Source organism: Stomoxys calcitrans, chromosome 2 (assembly GCF_963082655.1).
Source record: "Stomoxys calcitrans chromosome 2, idStoCalc2.1, whole genome shotgun sequence".
NCBI lineage: Eukaryota > Metazoa > Arthropoda > Insecta > Diptera > Muscidae > Stomoxys > Stomoxys calcitrans.
In genome coordinates this window covers 78,353,623-78,375,730 of record NC_081553.1, presented here as the reverse complement: position 1 = coordinate 78,375,730, position 22,108 = coordinate 78,353,623, and the positions used below count along the sequence as shown (strand labels likewise).

The window sequence follows — 22,108 nt, the reverse complement described above, 5'->3', positions numbered from 1 at the left end:
AACAGGAGGGTGTGTACCTTCCCCTTATAGAATTACAAGGATTGAAACTTAATATCCAGGGACTTTGAAGAGGTATTGATGGCAATTATCAAAGGCCTTGAAATAAAACTGATTTTCAAAATTTTCAAACCTATGAAAGTTTTCAGCTCCTATAGACCTATAACTATACAACCAATGTAATTAAAACTGCAAGATTAACTGTTCCTGGGTCGACCTATCGCCATTATTGTTGAAAAAATCGAATAAAAGACCAAAAAATTGGTTTTAGAAATGCCCATTGATTAGATGCACCGCATAACTAATACCATTGAACAGAGCTTTGAGAATGAGAAAGTATGTTCCGCTGTATTCCTAGATGTATCGCAGGCATTTGAAAAATTATAAATTGTGATTTTTTAGCTATTATCTTTTTGGCAACACTGGTTTAAACAGCTCACGTAAGTTTCGTGTTTTATTTTACTGTCAAACATCTTTAATTTGGTCTATAACTTAATCATGAATCGTCGTACAAACGAACAACGCTTGCAAATTTGAATTTTATTATCAAAATGCGTGCTCAGGAAAGTAAGTTCATCGCGCCCTTCTTCCATTTTACAATGGGTACGTAAATAGCTCAATAGGAGGCCACCGTAGCGCAGAGGTTAGCATGTCCGTCTATGACGCTGAAAGCCTGGGTTCGAATCCTGGCGAGGCCATCAAAAAAAATTTTCAGCGGTGATTTTCCCCTTCTATGCTGGCAACATTTGTTGGGTTTTTTTGCCATATAAAACTTCTCTCCAAAGAGGTGTCGCCTTGCTGCACACCGTTCGGACTCGGCTATATAAAGGAGGCCCCTTATCATTGACCGTGAATCGGACTGCACTCATTGATATGTGAGAAGTTTGCCCCTGCTCCTTAGTGGAATGTAACGCAAATAAGCAGAATTGTCTATTTTTAAGTGAAGTTCAACCAGAAGCATTACAAGAGCTACCAATGCATTCAGAAAAATTCACAATTTGGTGCGGTTTATGGACTGGCGGCATCATTGGACCGTACTTCTTCAAAGATGATGCGAATCTTAAAAAAACTGTAAATGGTGAGCGTGACATGTGGTTTCAACAAGACCGTGCCCAAGCCACACAGCATTTTAATTCTCGTTCGGGACCAATCAATTTGTTGCCTAGATAGAGCGATTTAACACCTTTAGACTACTTTTTGTGGGGCTATGTTAAATCTCTCAGACAAGCCCGCTTCAATTGACGCATTGGAAGACAACATTGAAGCATTTATTCGTCAGATACCAACCGAAATGTTGGAAAGAGTGTGCCAAAATTGGACTAAGCGGATGAACTATTTGAGGCGCAGTTACAGGTGAAACAAACTTCAAAGATAAAGTTGTACGGACCGTACTACAGATTTAAATAAAGATTGCATGCATTTTTCTTGAAAAACTTACCTATAGCTCTTTAAAAACATCACCCTTAATAATGTCTGGCTTAGAAGCAAAGATGGTCTGTCGGAATCTCTGAGGTGTATGTCATTTAAAAACTACACAGTTTTCAATATAAAACATATTTTTATGCCCAACACCGTAGGATAAGGGGTATATTCATTAAGTCATTCCGTTTGCAACACATCGAAATATCAATTTCCGACCCTACAAAGTATATATATTTCTGATCGTCGCAAAATTCTAAGACGATTTAACGATGTTCGTGTGTCTGTCCGTCTATCCGTCTGTCCTTCCGTCTTTGTAATCACTGTAGAGCCTTCAAAAGTTGGGATATTGAGCTGAAATTTGGCACAGATACGTCTTTTTGATGCACGCTGTTTAAGTTCTTAACCGGGCCAAATCGGACCCTATTTGGATATAGCTGCTATATAGACCGATTTTCCGATAGAGGGTCTAATGCCCATAAATGCTTTATTTTTCATCCGATATCGCTGAAATTTGAAACAGTGAGTAGTTTCTGACCTCCCGACATCTGACCCAAATATGGTCCATATCGAACTATATTTATATATAGCTGCCATATTTACCGAGTTGTCGATAAAGGGTCTGAAACCCATAAAAGCTTTATTTTTTCGCTGACATTTGTATCAGTGAGTAGTTTGACGCCTCCCAACATAGAACCCAAATATGGTTCAGATCGGACTATATTTAGATGTAGCTGCCATATAGACCGATCTCTCGTTTAAGGGTCTGAAGCCCATAAAAGCTTTATTTATTACCCGATTTCGCTGAAATTTAAAACAGAGGGTTATCTTTAGCCTCCTGATATCTGACCTAAATATGGATCAAATCGGACTATATTTAGGTATACCTGCCATATAGAATGATCTGTCGATAAAGGGTCTAAAGCCCATAAAAGCTTTATCTTTTAACTGATTTCGCTGAAATTTGAAACATTGAGTAGTTTTACGCCTCCTAACATAGGACCCAATTGTGGTTCAGATCGGACTGTATTTAGATATAGCTGTCATATAGACCGATCTGCCGATTAAGGGTCTGAAGCCCATAAAAGCTCTATTTATTACCCGTTTTCGCTGAAACAATGGGTAGTCTTAGTTCTCCCAACATCTGTCCCAAATATGGTTCGAATCCGACTATATTAAGATATAGCTGCCATACATCCCGATAAGAGTTCTGAAGTGAATAAAAGCTTTATTTTTTTCTGATTTCGCTGAAATTTGAAACATTAGGTAGTTTTAGGCCACTCTCCATCCGTCCCAAATATGGTAAAGATCGGACTGTATTTAAATATAACTGTTATATTGACCGATGTGTCGATTAAAAAGCTTTATTTGTTACCAGATTTGTTAAATAAAAAATTGAACAGTGACTTATACTTATTGGACTACTCAATATCCGCGTCGAATTTGAGTGCATAAGTTATCCAATTTTCACCGGATTCTGACGAAAGGGGATTTTCATATATACCCGAGGTGGTGGTTATCCAAAGTTCAGGCCGGCCAAACTTAATGCCTTTTTACTTGTTTTTATCAAAAATTTTCAAATTTTCGAAAAAAGCATATATTTCCTTCAAGTTTCCGTACTTTGACCATAAAGCGGAGGTATAAGATTAGTGTGTACAAACCCCTAAGCCAGCAATCGGCTTATTTTGCGCTTTAAATGCTAAATATAGCCTCGAAAAAGAGAATCTAAGTTGGGAATTCCGTTCTACTTACAAAATCCTCAATTGTTTTCCACACCTAGCCCCTAAGTTGGTTTATGTCTGGCATTGTATCCCCACCTAAGTATCGATGTCTGTTGGCCGCGAAAGACGGGCAATAAGATACGAAATGCTCCAACGTCTCTTCATCTTCCCCACATGCCCTACACAAGCTATCACTTGTCGCACCGCACTTTGCATAAGTGAGCTTGCAATCCTATGTGTCCTGTTATGATACCGAAAGCTGTAAAGCTCGGCACCCAAACGATGCGAATCGTGCCATCCTCACAGAAGTCATTAATCTCCTTCTTACACTCCAAGACTGGTCGTAAACTTACCGTCCTGTTTGTTATTGCTCGGATGGTTAGGTTTCTGTCCGTAAAGTTGTTCACACTAGACGTTCTCGCGTGGAAACCACACCACCTCACGCATTCCTTGATCGCCCGTATCTCTGAATGCAGGATCGTATAAGGGTCAGGCAGTCTAAAACAGATGTCAGATTCTGGGTTCTCAATGAAGTCCCCAGACCCACTCTGTTCTCTGAATCTGATGTATTATCCTAACGCTTCACTTTTTCTCCATCGCGCGTGGAAACCACACCACCACACGCATTCCTTGATCGCCCGTATCTCTGAATGCAGGATCGTATTAGGGTCAGGCAGTCTTAAACAGATGTCAGATTCTGGGTTCTCTATGAAGTCCCCAGACCCACTCTGTTCTCTGAACCTGATGTATTATCCTACCGCTTCACTTTTTCTCCATCGCAGTCCACCAAACTTCTGAGGCGCGTGTGATTTAATCACTCTCATGTAGAGCGAGTGGACTTACCTCGGATCCAGGTCCCATTTAGAGTCTACATAGTGCCCAAACACTTCCAATTCAGTTTCCTGCCCAAGATCACTCCTCAGCATTTGACCTTGTCAGATATCAAAATCGTGTCGTTGAGGAAACGTGGTGCCTTAAATTGGCCCACCTTTGTCTTTCTCGTGAACAAGCAGATTTCGGTCGTTTTTTGGTTAACATTGATACACCTATCATATGCCATATGCAAGACCCTTCTGTACAGCTGGTTCAGATCCGTATTATAGCATCATCTGCATATTAGACGGGTTCAAATCCCTCCTCAGTCAGCATCCGAAATAGGCCATAGGAGTGGTGATAAAGTGCCCCCCTGTGGCGTGCCTTTTGCCACTTTCTCCCTTATATTTATGCCATGGAACACATAATTTATCCACCTGTATATGGTCTCTAAGAACCAGGTCCACCCGATATTGGTCTAAGGATTGAATCAGTGTTTCGGGTCGCACATTGTTAAAAGCCCCCTCGATGTCAATGCATACCGCCAGAGTGTACGTTTTGGCATCGAAGGATTCTTCTATCTTATGCACAACATCGTGCAGGGCAGACTCCACCGACCTTCCCTTGGCATAGGCATGCTGTTTGGACTTGAGCAGTTCGCTGGATGTCCTACTCTTTATCATGGTGTCCACAATACGTTTCATGGTTTTGAGTCGAAAGGACGTAAGGCTTATGGGTTTGCAAGCCCTTGGTGTCGGATATGAACACCACCCTTGCTTCCTGCCAGGCTTTCGGAGTATATGCAAGTCCTAGGCATGCTGTGAAAATTTTGGCCAGACGAGGCGCCAGATAGTCTGCCTCTTTCTGTAGTAACGCCGGAAATATTCCATCAGGTCCGGGTGACTTAAATGGTTTGAAGCTCCTCAAGGATTCCTTCATCATAAATTCCGTAATTATAAACCTTCGATCAACGTCATTATTCCATGATTCCGATGTCTCTGTGAGTGCCGTAGTATCCTGTGGAAAATGGGTTTTCATCAAAAGCCTCAACATGTCCTACGTTGTCTTTGCTCTCACTCTCATGTCGCTTACTAAAGTTTCAGTTTAGACATGGGTTTTTTAGAGAAACTTCTTCATCTTGCAGTTTTTCCGCTCTAGAACACATCCCAATAAACTTCCTGTTTTTTACGACGTTAAAAAGTCTGCGGATCTCTTTCCCAATATTACGAATCTTCCCGGTCCTCCAGGGTTTTTCTTGGGCTGATTTTCTTTCCACAAGAGGACAACTATCTTCGAAGGACTCCACCTGTGCAGTCGTCTTCTATGCTTGGACAATCTAAATTAACTGGTCCAAGTCTTCTTCTGAGTAGCCTTCCGAATTTTGTCCAGTTGGTTTTCAACTTATTCCCGAAGCTTATCGAATTCGGTGCTGGCCATGCTATTCTAAACTAAGATTGGTAAGTGTTTCTTTGATAAGATGGAGCCTTAAAGAGTTTATCCCACCCTGTGGGATTCCTTGATTCACGTTTGGTTGAAAAATAGGCACGTCCTATAAATGTGCACTAACCATGGATTAATAATGCTATCGGTGCTCTGTAGCATTTGTGGAATAATGCCGTTTGGCCCCGGGGATTTCTTGGGTGAAAATTTGTTTATGGCCCATGTGCTCCTGGATTTAATATCCTGTCCATTTCTATGTCATTCACATTCCATAATGTCATTTTGAAAAGTTCAATGTTCATATTCGTTCAATATGTTAAGTGCGCTTCGAGGAGGTTTTTGAGAGATTCAGTGGAGTCATGTAAACATTCTTCCGTATCTTATTTATTTAAATAGAAAAATTGTTCCAAAAATCCGCCGCTGTGCACAGTAGTTGCAACAACGGTTTATGTGTCTACGCTTAAATTTTGCGTTTGTGAGTCTTTTTTGCAGCTACTTCTATGGTTTCCAATGTGTGCAACATTACTCGAAAACTTTAAACCACCATTACTACCGCACATCCATGCACACTCAGCCAATGTCGGGCATAAAGTTAACCAAAGTCATATAAATGAATTTGTATAATACCAATGCTAACGGCACAAACTATCGAGTAGCCAAGCAACCCACTGTGTGTTACAAAATAATCCTAGTAAGGGGGAAAAACAAAAAATGTAATCAGTTACCAGGCTTACCATAAATTTTTTAACATACTTCACTATAGGACGAGGGTATACCAGGGATGATAATTTTGGTACATTGTTACGTTTTTTAATACTTTTTAAACATCGAAATTACCACGGTACCCCCACGGAACCCCCACGGGTCATTTGGTACTTTATCAGAACAATAATTTGTATACCCTCCACCATAGGTTGGGGGTATATTAATTTCGTCATTCTGTTTGTAACTCCTGGAAATATTCGTCTACGACCCCATAAAGTAGATATATTCATGATTGTCATGACATTTTAAGTCGATCTAGCCATGTCCGTCCGTTCGTGTGTCTGTCGAAAGCTCGCTAACTTTCGAAGGAGTGAAGCTAAGCGCTTGAAATTTTGCACAAATACTTCTGATTAGTGTAGTTTGGCTGGAATTGTAAATAGGTCATATCGGTTCATGTTTTGATATAGCTGCCACATAAACCGATCTTAGGCCTTGACTTCTTGAGCTTCTAGAGAGAGCAATTTTTTCTGATTAAGCTTAAATTTTGCACATATCGTTTTAGTATGACATTCAACAACTGTGCTACTTTTGGTTGAAATCGGTCCATAACCTGGTATATCTGTCATATATGCCGATCTGGGGTCTTGACTTCTGGAGCCTCTAGAGGGTCTTGACTTCTGGAGCCTCTTGACTTCTGGAGCCGCTGTAGCTGAAATTTTTCATGACGTGTTTCGTTATGACTTCCAACAAAGTATGCTAAGTATGGTTCAAATCGGCCCATAACCTGATATATCTGCCATATAAACCGATCTTGAATCTTGACTTCTTGAGCCACTAGAATGCGCAATTCTTATCCGATTTGGCTGAAATTTTGCATGACGTGTTTTGTTACCACTTCCAACCACTTCCAATCGGTTCATAACCTGATAGAGGTGCCCTATAAACTGATCTGGGGTCCTGACTGGGGTCCTGACCTGGGGTCCTCCTAATGCTGGCAACATTTGTGAGGAACTATGCCATGTAAAACTTCTCTCCAAAGAGGTGTCGCACTGCGGCGCGCCGTTCGGACTCGCCTATAAAAAGGAAGCTTCTTATCATTGAGCTTAAACCTGAATCGGACTGCACTCATTGATATGTGACCAGTTTGCCCCTGTTGCTTAGTGGAATGTTCATGGCAAAATTTGCAGTTTTGCTTCTCCCATGACCTTCAACATACGTGGTCTGAATCGGTTACAGCCTGATATACCTCCCCTATAAACCAATCTCCTTATTTTACTTTTTGAGCCCTTAAAGGGCGCAAATTAATATTCGCTTTGGCTGAATTTTTACACAATGACTTCTTCTGGTCTCTTACATTCAATTCAATTATGGTCCGAATGGGACCATAGCTTGATATAGGTCCAATAGCATAGCAATTCTTCTCTTTTATCCATTGTTTGCCTAAAAAGAAACAAACTCGAACTCTACAAACTCGATCCATGGTGGAGGGTATATAAGATTCGGCCCGGCCGAACTTAGCACGCTTTTACTTGTTTCTTTACATATATTCGAATCCACAAGAAAGCGGAGAGTTCAAATTCTATTATTGGCATAAGCGTTTCCCGTTGCCATCAACAAAAAACCATGTCATATTCCTAAACTATTTCCCTAATATTATGATTGATATAAATCTAGAAATTCCACCAGAGGGTAGACGATTCAACCCTAGAGATGAAGATCTTACGGCATTTGTCTGTCAATTGAACAAATAGAAACAGCGTTTTGTTAAGCCGGTTCAAAGTTTGGTATACTTAGATCATGGATTTTCGGCCAACACGCAGTTAGTGGTTGATTTGGACTCATTCTCAGCATATTCATAAAAATCGTGAGCACAAAAGGCAGAAGTGGAGTTATATGGCGGCATATCGAAATGTGAGCGAAATGCGAAGGAGGAGCTACTATAAATCTTTGTTTTATTTAAATCGAATGAATAACCTCCAAAAAGTAAAACCAGTTCAGTTGAAAACTACGTCGAAATGTGAACCATGTTTGGAAGAGATATGGAAGGTACTAAAGCGACTCATTATTCCTAGTTTAAAAGCAATCTAATGCAAAAAAAGTCAGCCACAACATTTATTGATCTTGTATTTGCTATAATGTGAATGTTAGTTAAATAAATACGCTCTATATGGCCTCAAGAGGTGAAATTAGGAGATCGGTCTATATGGGAGCTATCTGAAGCTATAGTCCCAATTTAGACTCAGCTATAAGAAGGAGGTTTCTAAGCTAAAAACTTGGATCAGACTGCACTCATAGACTTAAAAGAGGTATCCTCTGTGTTCTTTAAAGGACTTATATGCACCCAGTTCTTTTTAGATGTACATATTCCGTGATTATCTCTTTGAACGACATTAGTTTCAGTTATGAGGGGAAGTAATGACCACATAGAATGATGATGATACCTTTTGGCTACAAAAAGTACCTTTTTATTTGCTTTTAGTACCAATTTCCCAACCTCTTTTATCATCCCTGGAGTATAGATGATAAAACATGAAATATACTTTATGTACCAGGTCTTTCCAATAAACAAAAAATGTTATCACTTCTCGGCCCATATGCATTCGATTAGCGTTTTTATGCCCACCTTCATAAAATAAGCAATTTTTTAATTATACCATCCACCATAGGATGGGGGGTATGCTAATTTCGTCATTCCGTTTGTAACATCTCGAACTATGTGTCTAAGACCCCATAAAGAATATATATTCTTAATCGTCTCTACGCTCTGAGTCAATCTAGCCATGTCCGTCCGTCTGTCGAAAGCACGCTAACTTTCGAATGAGTAAAGCTAGGCGTTTGAAATCTTGCACAAATACACAAATAAACCGATCTTGGGTCTTGACTTCTTGAGCTTCTGGAGGGCGCAATTCTTATCCGATTTGGCTAAAATTTTCCATCAGGTGTTCTGGTATGACTTCCAACAACTGTGCCAAATATAGTCTAAATCAGTCCACAACCTGTTATATCCCGCCTTCTTGAGCCTCTAGAGGTGCAATTTCTATCCGATTTGGCTGAAATTTTGCACGTAGTGTTTTAGTATCACTTCCGACACTTGTGCCGGGTATGGTATAAATCGATTGATAATCTGTCATAGCTGCCATATAAACCGATCTTTGGTCTTGACTTCTAGAGGGCGCAATTCTTATCCGATTTGGCCGAAATTTTACATGAAGTGTTTTATTTTGACTTCCAACAACTGTGTCGAGTATGGTCTATATCAGTCCATATCATGATATAGCCGCCATATAAACCGATCTCCCGATTGGACTTCTGGAGCTTCTAGAGGGCGTAATTCTTATTCAATTTGGCTGAAATCTTGCACATATCGTTTTGCTATGACTTCCAACAACTGTGTTATGTATGGTCTAAATCAGTCCATATCATGATATAGCCGCCATATAAACCGATCTCCCGATTAGACTTCTTGGGCTTCAAGGGCCGCAATTCTTACCCAATATGGTTGAAATTTTGCACATGTCGTTCTGATATGACTTCCAACAACTGTTCTAGAGGCCGCAATTCTTATCCAATTTATGAAATTCTACATACTCCGTTTTGGTATAACTTCCAACAACTGTTCCAAGTATGGTCTAAATCGGTATATAACCTGATATAGCTGTCATATAAACCGATCTCCCAGTTTGACTTTTTGAGCCTCTGGAGGGCGCAATTATTACTCGATTTACCTGCAAATTTGGAGGTGGTGTTTTTCTATTTAAAAAAGTCGTTCAAAGAACTTGAAAAATGCGATTCATGGTGGAGGGTACATAAGTTTCAGCCTCGCCGAACTCAGCACGCTTTTACTTGTTTCGTTATTCTGTTTGTTGTCCCATTTTGTGCTGCAGGAAGAAGGATTTTCATTCTTTTCTAATAGAAAAGAGAGATTGGAAGCAGATAAAGTGTTGATAGCTTGAATCAAGAAATCTTTTCAAGAGATAAAGGCTATTCAAAGAAGCTTTTTTAGTATCGTCCTAGAATGATAGGCTTCTGCAGATGTCGCTACTTGCAACCTTCAGTCTGCAGCATATTTTCCGATCAGAAAAGGACCTGTCGACAATGACTGAGATACGCTGAACTGGTACATTTTGTACAGTTCAGGCATCTCCTTGAGAGGTCTGCGACAGTCGATGGCGGTTTATGAATTCTGAAATTTGTTCCCAATAGATTAAAGGCTTGTCTGAGAAGATATTTATGCCAGTCGTTGTTATGACATAATATCTAAGCTATTCCACCACATCTTTAGTAGCAATGATTTCCGCTTGATACCCACTACAGTGGTTGGGTAAGCTTCTCGATATGAACAGTCCTAGTTCTTCAGAGTACATCCCAAAGCCCACCTGGTCAACTAGTTTGAAACCATTCGTATAGAAGTCTATGTTACTTCTATTATCAGAGATATTGTAGTTCCAATCGGCCCTATCAGGAATACGGGTACATTACTTTTTATCAAAAAGCGGCTCAAGTAATGTGTATAGCATTGGGCATTATACCGAGGATAACACAGTGCCCTTAGCCGGCGCGTGAGCAAAGAGAAAGCTCGCTTAACCTCACAGCAGTGGTAGCAGCTAGTTGTCTTACCAACATGTCCAGAGGCATTAGGTGTAGCATTAAATTCATATCAAATGGTGTCGTCCTCAGTGCAGCTATGATACTGCGGCAAACCATACATTTTGATCCGGGTGAGTATTGAACCATAGAAGGACTTTTGAAGCGCCTTCTGCTAGACCTACACAGCATACAACAATAAAGGTCTGAATGGCCGTTGAAAGAACTTTTTTTACTTGTTTTTTAAGACTCAGATTTTCTTCGGTAGTACACTGACGCTGTAATTGTGTGATATACGTATGTCTTTCAAATGCGAGGGTTTGGAGGTGGTCTCATACCACTGAAATGACGGGTTGCCAGCATACGGCATTTTACAGACCAGCTGACGCAAAGGGGATGTTAGGCAAATCGCTGCAGTCGCCCATAATTCTAGTAGGGGCTTCATAACGTTCATAACGTGGAACTATGTTCCTGTGGTCATAACTTAAGTAAGAATACCATAATTCATGGCTCCGACCCATGAAGTCTTTGATTTCTTAGAACTTGCTTCGCAGATCACTGCAATACAATTCCTGTCGCTGCTGTTGTACATATCGCCGTGCTGGAGAAGTCAGAAAGTTACATAGTCCGCCAAATGTAATGTCGACACATGTGACATAATGCTGAGTTCGTTGGAGCTGCACCTTGCAATGTAGTCAGCATAACACCCTTAAGCAGGTGCCCGCCCGGAAATTCATATCCACCAGGTTACTGACGACGACAGAACAGAACCGGTGGTTCATGTAATTTCTAGTCCCAGCATGTCACGTAAGCGACTTGCCGATAAGAACTCACTGTGTTTGGTTAAATATTCACAACTGATGACGAATCATGGTTTGACAACAAAACCAAAGTTCGCAGTGGAGGAATCAAGGAGAGCCAAGACAAAAAAGTCCGCCAAGTTACTTTAAATGTCAAGATTTTGGTCACTTCTTTGATCCATTACCATAAACAAGTACACCATACAGTTCTTGCCACATGGTCGTTCGACAACTAGGTAGTATTATGCCTTTCCTTCGCTTCCCCTTTTCCATTGGACAATCATATTTGATATAATTTTTTCGAGGCAATCAGCAAACTTGGCAACCCATACATTTTAACCGGATAGTAGGGTCGAGAATAAAGCACGTGTTAATATGCAAATGAGGATATTAAAACGGTGGATGTGTTTATATTTTGTGGCAAATTGTATTTATGACAATTTCATTACAATTTCCAGAAACATGATTTCAAGCATTTCGCACTCAACTCCATTCACATCGGAACTTGTTCCCGCTGCTGCTGTTACGCCTGCTGCCCCTCCATGCACGGATCTTCGTATGTGAAACATATGGTTTTAGTTGTTATTATTTAGGTATCTGATAATGAATTTATGCCAAATGAGTGCTTTATGTATGATTGTATTTATGCGTTTGCCACATCCGTGTGCGAATGCTAGTGCGTGTCTGTGTGTGTGGGTGAGTACGGATTTTCTTTGTATTGTGCATGCGGTTGAGTGTTTGCATGGGGATTGGCTGCCGGTATAACGCGGTTTGGTTTACCTGAATTTTAAGCCCGCATTTGTTATGAAACATATGCATGCATATGTATTGTTTAAAATGCATGCCTTCGTTGGTGTATGTGTGTTCGTATTTAACTATTTCTATCATGCGGTTACAAAGTTGTACAAATATGACAGTCAGAAAAATTGCAGCAGATGTCAACAAAATACCACAACTATCACATTGAATTCAGAGGCATTGAATTAACATATTTGCAATATTTATCAAATTATCGGAAAATAGTCACAATCTGTGAGAATGGGACATTTGTATTAATGCTTTGATATTTTAGAAGAAGACAACAAGTAAAAGCGCTTTAAGTTCGGCCAGGCCGAATCTTATATACCCTCCACCAAGGATCGCGTGGGAGTAAATGACTGTTTAAAATGTATAGAAACTCTTTCAAGTTGTGAACCGTACTTGTCATGGCTGTTAAAAATCACAAAATAATACAACGCTCAATATGTCAGCCAAATCGGATATTAATAACGCCCTCTAGAGAATCGCTAACTCAAGTAGGGCTATCGTCATATCTGGGAGCTATAACAGGTTATGGACCTATTTAGAACATACTTGGCACCGCTGTTGGAAGTTATATCTAAACTTTATGTGTCAAATTTCAGCTAAATCGGGTGGTAGTTGCGCCTTCTATATGCTCAAGAAGTCGAATCAGAATTATTAACCGAGCTAAACCATAATTGGCACAGTTGTTGGAAGCCAAAAAACCCCTTCACGCCAATGTGCAGCTAAATTGTATAAGAATTGCGTCGTATAGAGGCCCAAGAAGTTAAGACTCGAGATCGCTTTATACGGCAGCTATATTAGGTTTAAACCGATTGGAGCCGAACTTTTCACACCCATCACCATGGATATATACATATTAGCGAAATTTATTATAACACTACTATATCCATATTAATATCCCAATATACTCCGATCTTAATCATATTTGCTTCAGGTGCCGGGAAGCTCAATAGAAGTAACAGTTCAAAATTTCAGCGAAATCGCGTAATAAGTGCACCGTTCATGTGATTAAGCCCTAATTCGGATAATCGATCTTTATGACATCTATATCTAAATATGGTCCGATCTGACCCATATTTAGGTTGAGTGTGACTCCCCACAAGCAGCTCACTGTTTTAAATTTCTGCAAAATCGGAGAATAAATGCACCTTTGATATGATCTTTAGTCTCTAAAGCTGAAGATTGGTCTCTATGGCAGCTATATATAAATATAGCCCGGTCTGGACTATATTAGGCACAGATGTTGGGAGTCTTAATACAACACACTGTTCCAAATTTCAACGAAGTCGGGTAATAAATGCACTTGTTATAGGCCTAAGACCTAAAATCGGCAGATCGGTTTATATGGCAGCTATATTCAAATATGTTCCGATCTAGACCATTTTTGATTCGGATATCGGCGGGCATAATAAAACTCACTATACCAAAATTCAGCCAAATCGGATAAGAATTTCAGCTTCTAGTGGCTCAAGAAGTCAAGATCAAAGATCGGTTTATATGGCAGCTATATCAAAACATGGACCGATATGGCCCATTTACAATCCCTGAAGACAGGGATTTACAGGTTTTATAAGAGTCGGCCCGGCCATATTAGATGTGATGGGTTCAAGGGCCGTGCGTTGGTATGTTGTATTTGCATCTATGATACAATTACCACATTAACCACTATTGGCAACCCTGTCTAGTAGCTGTACATTATCCAATGCATTTATTTTTGTGTAATGACAGACATTCTATCTGTGACAAATTACACTTCTTCCGTACTACACATGATTTTGTGCATCTATTGGAAGTTGTATTGATGGCTTCGAACGCTAAGACAACGGCAATGGCTCTCGCTGTTGCTCCGTATGCCCAGATTTGAATACTGGCCGGGCTCTACCGAATTTTTCATTTTCAAGTTTTTTTTGCCTGTTAGGGCGAAGATCATAAAATTTTACAATTTTTGTTTGTTTCCCTTTCGAGACGAGCTCAATGATCGGAGATGCAAAAGGAAAAGGAAAGCCAAAGATAGAAACACACACCAACCACTATGGGACGCTTTTTGTCTTTGGTTAGAAGACTTTTCGACCATATTAGTTGTGATGGCTTCAAGGGCCGTGCGTTGGTATGTTGTATTTGAATCGTATTAATAGCGAAAACGCATCTATGATACAATTACTACATTAACCACACTCGACAACCCTGTCTATTGGCTGTACTTTTTTCAATGCATTTATTTTTGTGTAATTACAGACATTCTATCTGTGACAAATTACACTTCTTCCGTACTACACATGATTTTGTGCATCATCTACGGTAGAATGACCTTCCTTTCGTTAAAAAAAAAAAAAAAACAAAAAATCCTTTAATTGCAAAAGTGCTTCGATAGCCGCAAACGCTTATTCGTTTACTGGACCAATAATTGTTCTCTTGTGTCTCTCCTAATAGAGAGAAAGTGTAAGTATTTGAGCGTATATACCAGTGGTTGGCAAAATACTCACTCTATTGCACTTTACTTTGTATGTACACAAGAAAATAATCCTAAGCAGACCCATAAACTTGGAAATAATTGCAATTGTGTGGGCTTCGCTCACACACAACATCTTTTACTTTTTTATTTTAACTGAGTCAGTATATTGAGCAGCTCGGACGTGTGCGTATGATAAACTCGGAAAATGACAATTTTTAAATATTCGGTACAAAAATGCTGGTATGTCCGACGACAAAAACTATTAGAGCAACACACAAATGGCTACCAGGTAATAGAAAACACAACAAGAATCTCTAAGGCACATACATTTACGCGATAAAGAAATATCCACCACAAGGTAGGTATTTAAATGTGCAAAAACAACAACAACCATTTTTTGTATTATTTATAGCACAACATATACAGCTGATCATAGTACAAAACCATAATGGAGTTGTGCGAAAATAGAAGGCTTTTAATATTATTGTGCATCATAACATGACAATACATGAATACATGTATTACTAACCGTATTTGCTTAACATTTGTAAAAATTTGAGTTTGAATTATGTTACAATAATAACTTGAACTTGGCATCATTTTCAATATGCACAATCCATTGTAAACTTTTAATATAAAATTCATTTATTAAAAAAAACTAGTTGAAACCCCGAATAACAAGTGCTATATATCAAGAAATAAAGAAATGTATTGTCAGGGTAAAAAACTATATGCTCGTGTTTGTCACAAATTCCTTCACGAATTTATCGCAAAAAATGTATATTTTTATCGTAAGTCAAAGTCAGAAGTAGGAATGACATATGGTGTGAAGATAAAGAAACCTTATTGACAGCATATAAGACAATTGGCTAGGCAGTGGTAAACTGTCCATCGCCATACTAGATTCTCATTTTTTTTCCGTAGGAAAATTCAATTATATGCTGTTTTACCTGTATCTACTGAACTGCTTTTACATCAGCCATCTAAATTATCGTCGTACGGATAATATATTAACTAAAAGAGATAACCTCCGACAAGAATCAGAGTATGACTAAATCCGACAGATGCAGTCGCTTTAATTGCCATTGGTATATTATTGATGCCAACATTTTAGATGTTCTTCCCGTTTTTTATTAAGGGAGCTAATACAACGCGACTTACAATCAGATCACTCCGGACGTACTTCACACAAGTTACATAGTTCCTAGATCTACTTCGCTAATATAATTTAGTTATGTATTCAGTATAAAGACGCAACACTTTATTTCAACGACAAACAAATTCCAGCTTAAATCGAATATGGGATACGAAGTTGTATAAAAACCTCTTTGTTCAGTTGTCTTCTAATAAAACAGACATTAATCGTTGTTGCTGCATACAGACTTATCGCCCAACCAAACACGAGAGCGAATTTTACACATGATTGTTATTTATTAAAAGCCTAAATATGCGCCACATTTTTTATATATTAAATATCACCATCTATTAATGGTTAGAGGCAACTAGTTGCTTTTAAATTTCGTTTCGAAATGCATAAGTGGCAGAAGATCAAATATAAATTTTAAATTTATTTAATGAAAATCAAGTAAAAAGAGGCAGGAGTAGAAACACGTATGGTTCTATAAAAATCGTTTTGGGGGTTCAATCTATGTTAAAAATTTTTACACATTCGGTATCAGATTCCTCTTAATTCTAGTATCTTATGTGTAGTGTATTTGATAATATCACTAAATCAATGCGGGTGGGTTCTTAAGAGAAAATACCATTAAATCTTTGACTTTATACAAAATGTTATTGAAATATGCGTCTAATGCAAAATTGATCAAAATTTAGTCTTTGTAGGGGTGGTATACAAATCTAGTCATTTTGCTTATATATTATTTCCTGCTGGTGCCTTAAGTAGTCCCTGGTTGGTGCAGAGGAGGTGAGCTGTTGGTAGGCGGTTTGATCGCTTAGTTGTTGAGTTTTAAGATTACGTGTAAATCAGTTTTTTAGACATGTAAGCAATGGCAAAAATCAGGCCTACACTTACTATATAAGTATAAATTGGACAATATCACTAAATGGAAGCTTTATCAAAATCTAAAACGATTTCGACGATATAAATATTGGAGCTATATTAAAAACTGAACCGATTAGGATGAAATTACGCGGAGATTACAAAGTAGTAAAATATCAATGTGTGCCAAATTTTGTGATAATTGTTCTAATATTGTAACAATGGCATTCACAAAACTGAATGCGTTTTAAATTTGGATTCTTTGACAGTTCTATAAAGAAAATCTATCAAATAAACATGCTGCATTTGCAAATGCAAATTTTGCCCATGAACATTCCACAAAAGAACAGGGGCAAACTTCTCATATATCAATGAGTGCAGTCTGATTCAAGTTTAAGCTCAATGGTAAGGGGCCTGCTTTTTATAGCCGAATCTCGACGGCGTGCCGCACCCTTACACTGTCCTGTAGCTTTGATCCATCCGTGTAACATGATCTTCCAGATAGTAGTACTAGGGTTCCGTCAATCCAAGACTGTGCCGCTGGCAACAATGCCTCGCACTTCTATTCAGGTTTCCTATCGTCGCCTCGATTATACCGCGGTGGTATGAACTGCTCCCATCCCATATCCATTCTCCCATCGCCTTAAGTCTCATAGCCGCAATGGCTGCCTCATACTTAATCTATATGTATATGGGTCGGATATCTAGAATAGTCTCCATTGCCCTAATTGGAGTGGTACTCATCGCTCGTCGCTGTTGTATGGCCTTATGTTGCACTTTTTCTCCATAGCAGGATACCAAATTACTGAAGCGTTAGAAAGTATTGGTCTAATCACGCTCCTGTAGAGCCAGTAGACTATCCTCGAATTCAGGTCCCATTTCGAGCATCTGTGAGCCTTCTCAGAACACTCCTGAATGTGACAGATCCAATTTAGTTTCCTATCCGAGATCAAGTATTTGACCTTGTCAGATATTTGACCTTGTCCGATATTTGACCTTGTCAGATATCGAAAATGTTTTATTGAGGAAACGTGGTGCGTCAAATTGGTCTTCCAACGTCTTCCTCGTGAATAGGAATATTGCAGTATTCTTTGGGTTAACATTGAGACCTCTGGATCTAGCCCAGTCATATGCCATATGCAAGACCCTTCCGCCCTTCTGCATAGCTGGTTCGGATCCTTACCCCTAAGATGTGTCATAACATCATTTGCATAGCAGACGGGCTCCAATCCCTCCTCAGTCATCAATAGGTTATTTATGGTGGTCAACCAATGGAGTGACGATAAAATGTCCCCTCTGGCGTGCCCTGTTCCACTTTCTCCCTTATATTTATGTAATGGGGCTCGCAGTTTATCCACCTGTTTCTTAGCAGATGGTTTATCAGTCTCTAAGGACCCGGTCCATCTGGGATCTTGATCACCGTAAAGATCTAAGACGATCTAGCCATGTCCGTCCGTCTGTCTGTTGAAATCACGCTACAGTCCTTAAAAATAGAGATATCGAGCTGAAACTTTGCACAGATTCTTTTATTGTCCATAAGCAGGTTAAGTTCTAAGATAGCCTATATTGGACTATATCTCAATATAGCCCCCATATATACCGATCCGCCGATTTAACGTCTTAGGCCCATAAAAGCCACATTTACTATCCGATTTTGCTGAAATTTTGGACAGCGAATTGCGTTAGACCCTTCGACATCCTTTTTAAATTTGGCCCAGATCGGTCCAGATTTGGATATAGCTGCCATACCGATCCGCCAATTAATGGTCTTGGGCCCATAAAAGGCGCATTTATTGTCCGATTTTGCTGAAATTTGGGACAAGGAGTTATGTTATACCAGTCGACATCCTTCTTCAATTTTGCCCAGATCGGTGCAGATTTTGGTGTATAGCTAGACCGACCTTTCGATTTATGGTATTGTGCCCATAAAAGGTTTTGCCAAAATTTAGGACAGTGAGTAGGTCCTTCTACATTCTTCTTCAATGTGGTCCAGATAGGTCCAGATTTGGATATAGCTGCCATAAAGACCGATTTCTCCATTTAAGGTTTTTGGGCCCAAAAAAGGCGCATTTATTTTCCGATTTCGCCGAAATTTGGGACAGTGAGTTGCGTTAGGCCCTTCGAAATCTTTCTGCAAAATGGGCCAGATCGGTCCAGAATTGGATATAGCTGCCATATAGACGGATCTCTCGATTTAAGGTTTTGGACCCATAAAAGGCGCACTCATTGCCCGATGTCGCTGAAATTTGGGACAGTGAGTTAGGTAAGACCCGTCGCCATCTTTCTGCAATATGGACCAAGTCGGTCCAGACTTGGATATAGCTGCCATATAGACGGATATCTAGATTTAAGGTCTTCGGCCCAAAAAAAGGCCATTTATTGACCGATTTCGTCGAAATTTGGGAGAGTGAGTTGTGTTAGGCCCTTCTACATCCTTCTTCAACTTGGTCCAGATCGGTCCAGATTTGAATATAGCTGCCATATAGATTGATCTCTCGATTTAAGGTTTTGCACATTTACTGTCCGATATCGCTGAAATTTGGAACAGTGAGTTAGGTTAGGCCCTTCGACATCTTTTTGCAAAATGGCCGAGATCGATCCAGATTTGGATATAGCTACCATATAGAGCTATCTCTCGATTTATGATTTTTGGCCCATAAAAGACACATTTATTGTCCAATGTCGCTGAAATTTGGGACAGTGTTAGGTCCTTATCATTCTTCTTTTATTCGGCCCAGTTCGGTCCAGATTTGGAAATAGCTGCCATATTGACCGTTCTCTCGATTTAAGGTTTTGGGCCCATAAAAGGCGCATTTGTTGTCCGATTTTGCCGAAATTTGGGACAGTAAGTTGTGTTAGGCCCTTCGACATCCGTGTCGTATATGGTTTAGATCGGTCTATATTTGGATATGGCTACCAAAAAGTCAAATATATTGTTCTACAAAATTGAATAATGATTTGTACTTATTGGACCACTCAATATCCGTGTCAAATTTTATCCAAATTGGATCATATTTTGACATTGCTGCTACGGGGGCATAAATTATGCATTTTTCAGCGGATTATGACGAAAGGTGGTTTACATATATACTCGAAGTGGTGGGTATACAAAGTTCGGCCCCGCCAAACTTAACGCCTTTTACTTGTTATTAATTCAAAAATCCAATTTAAAAAATCAATTCAATTATTATATTTAATTAAAGGTAACAAATGTCTATGTTGATTTAATAATTCCTTAAAGTACAATTGAATTAAATCTCATAGTATTTCTACTGAATTCATTATCTTCTTCATTCTAGCGGTACAGGTCTTCGAATGTTATTTGGGTGTCGGGTTCTTCTTCGGCCTCCTTAAGGGACGGAAGTTGATTCTGGTGTCTAACTGCTGTGGAATGCCGTCGATAGTGCTTGTCTCCTATCCTATTTCCTGTCTGTCCGACTGGTAATGGTATGTAAAAAATAAAATGTTGCTAGCTGACATCTATAGGAGTGCAAGGTCTTAATCTAAAGCTGAAAGTACGTCCGCATTGCTGGCGCCAAATTAAACACACAAAAATAAGATGTCATCCGTGTACCACCAATTTATTAAACAATTTTTTTAAACCTTTATTTTTGAAGTTTGCTGTATTATAGTAGCGTATTAGTTATGGAAAAGAGAAATTGGTAGAAGATTCCTGGAACGTTGTTGGCTGATCCACGCCCTACTGTTAGCGCCTGGCTGGTGAAATTTCCTTTGTTGGGGACAGCGGAGGCGAAGCGGAAACTCCACAATCTTTTTTCTTAGTTTTTCTTTTGGGTCTTTTCAGGTAATGGTATTACTTTTTTTTCTAGATTTTAATTTTGCATTCTTTTTCAGTTTTTATTTTATTCTTTTCTTATTGTTTAGTAGCTTTGCTTTCCAAATCCAAAAATGAAGCCCAAACTGGAGAGCTATAGCTTTTGTTGACCTTCACAATGAACTTGGTCATCCAGCCGTCACCAGCAAAAACACATGTCGGCAGTCATAGTTGCCAACCTGAAACTGGTCAGCTGGTTCAAAGACATACAATACGTAAAGATACAGTATTTAAATTGCATCTTTTGGATGTCAGATGTCGTAAGTAAAAATAGGCCCCATCTTTCAGTTATGGTCAAGAGGTGTCGTTGGTTAAAATAGACATAATTTCTTTTAGCTATTTTTCTAAAATTTGATATTTTAAGTGTAATTTTCCATATGTGAGCCTTAAATAAATATATTTATCGATTAAATTAATTCCCACAAGCATTGAGCTTATATATATGTATTGGGTTGCCCAAAAAGTAATTGCGGATTTTTTAAAAGAAAGTAAATGAATTTTTAATAAAACTTAGAATAAACTTTAATCAAATATACTTTTTTACACTTTTTTTTAAAGCAAGCTAAAAGTAACAGCTGATAACTGAAAGAAGAAAGAATGCAATTACAGAGTCACAAGCTGTGAAAAAATTTGTCAACGCCAACTATATGAAAAATCCGCAATTACTTTTTGGGCAACCCAATACTTTTATAGATTATGTGGTTCCATCCCAATGCGTTCAAAATAATCCATAATCGACTAATCTAGATCTTTGGCTGGTTGTCTCTCTTTCATTAACCGAATCGGACCAAAATAGCCTGCAAATGTCGCTGGAGTCATACAAGCCGCTAACAGATGGCGCTGTAGTGCAACTATTTGGCGCACACCTCAGCATATAATCTTTACTGCCATATGCCAAGGGTTTCAGCAAGACAATGACACACGCATTGTTGTTTGGTTTGAAGATAAGGACGCAAATGTATTGAAATGGCCAACAAAATCAAAAATTTGTGAAATATAGGAAAAGAAGATTGGATTTCAAAAACCACGAAATAAAAATGAATTAAACTTAAGATGTTTCGTACATTATAACAAAGGAAGCCTGCAGAGAATTGGTAGAGTCAACATCTCGGTGATGTGAAGCAGTTATGAAAATGCTTTACAACAAAAGCCATGTAAAAAGTCAGCGATAGTGTAAATAGTTTCAGTCATTTTAAGTAATAGTAAACTTTTTTTAAGGACATTTTTTGTTATGATTAGTAAATAAAGCAAATAAATATGATTAAATAAAATAATATTTCCAAGTATTTAAAATAAAAAAAAAAAAATTTTATTTTATTTGAAATAAAGACAGGTGAGCTTATTTTGTTGTCTATAACTGTATATTTCTTACCATCTTTTTATACCCACCACCATAGGATGTGGTTTTATTTTCTCATTCCGTTTACAATTCAAAATTTTGGGAATTGTTTTTATCCAACGATTCATCTTCGAATTTGCAATCCAGGATTGCTATCTGATTTTTTAAATTCGAAGACATGAAGCAATTTCGATCAGGCA

General features: G+C 38.8%; 1 long non-coding RNA gene across 2 annotated transcripts in view; it reads left to right on the top strand.

Annotated features, from left to right (window-relative positions):
- Nucleotides 1-21,639, top strand: part of LOC131995157 (uncharacterized) — a 100,277-nt gene extending 78,638 nt beyond the window's left edge. The window contains exons 2-4 of one of the 2 annotated variants that reach the window (XR_009397216.1): nucleotides 20,034-20,539; nucleotides 20,620-20,829; nucleotides 21,366-21,639. This is a non-coding gene — a long non-coding RNA (uncharacterized LOC131995157). Of the gene's footprint in view, nucleotides 1-20,033; nucleotides 20,540-20,619; nucleotides 20,882-21,365 lie in introns of those variants that run through there. The other variant, XR_009397215.1, reaches the window with a different exon arrangement.
- Nucleotides 21,640-22,108: the final 469 nt, after the last annotated feature.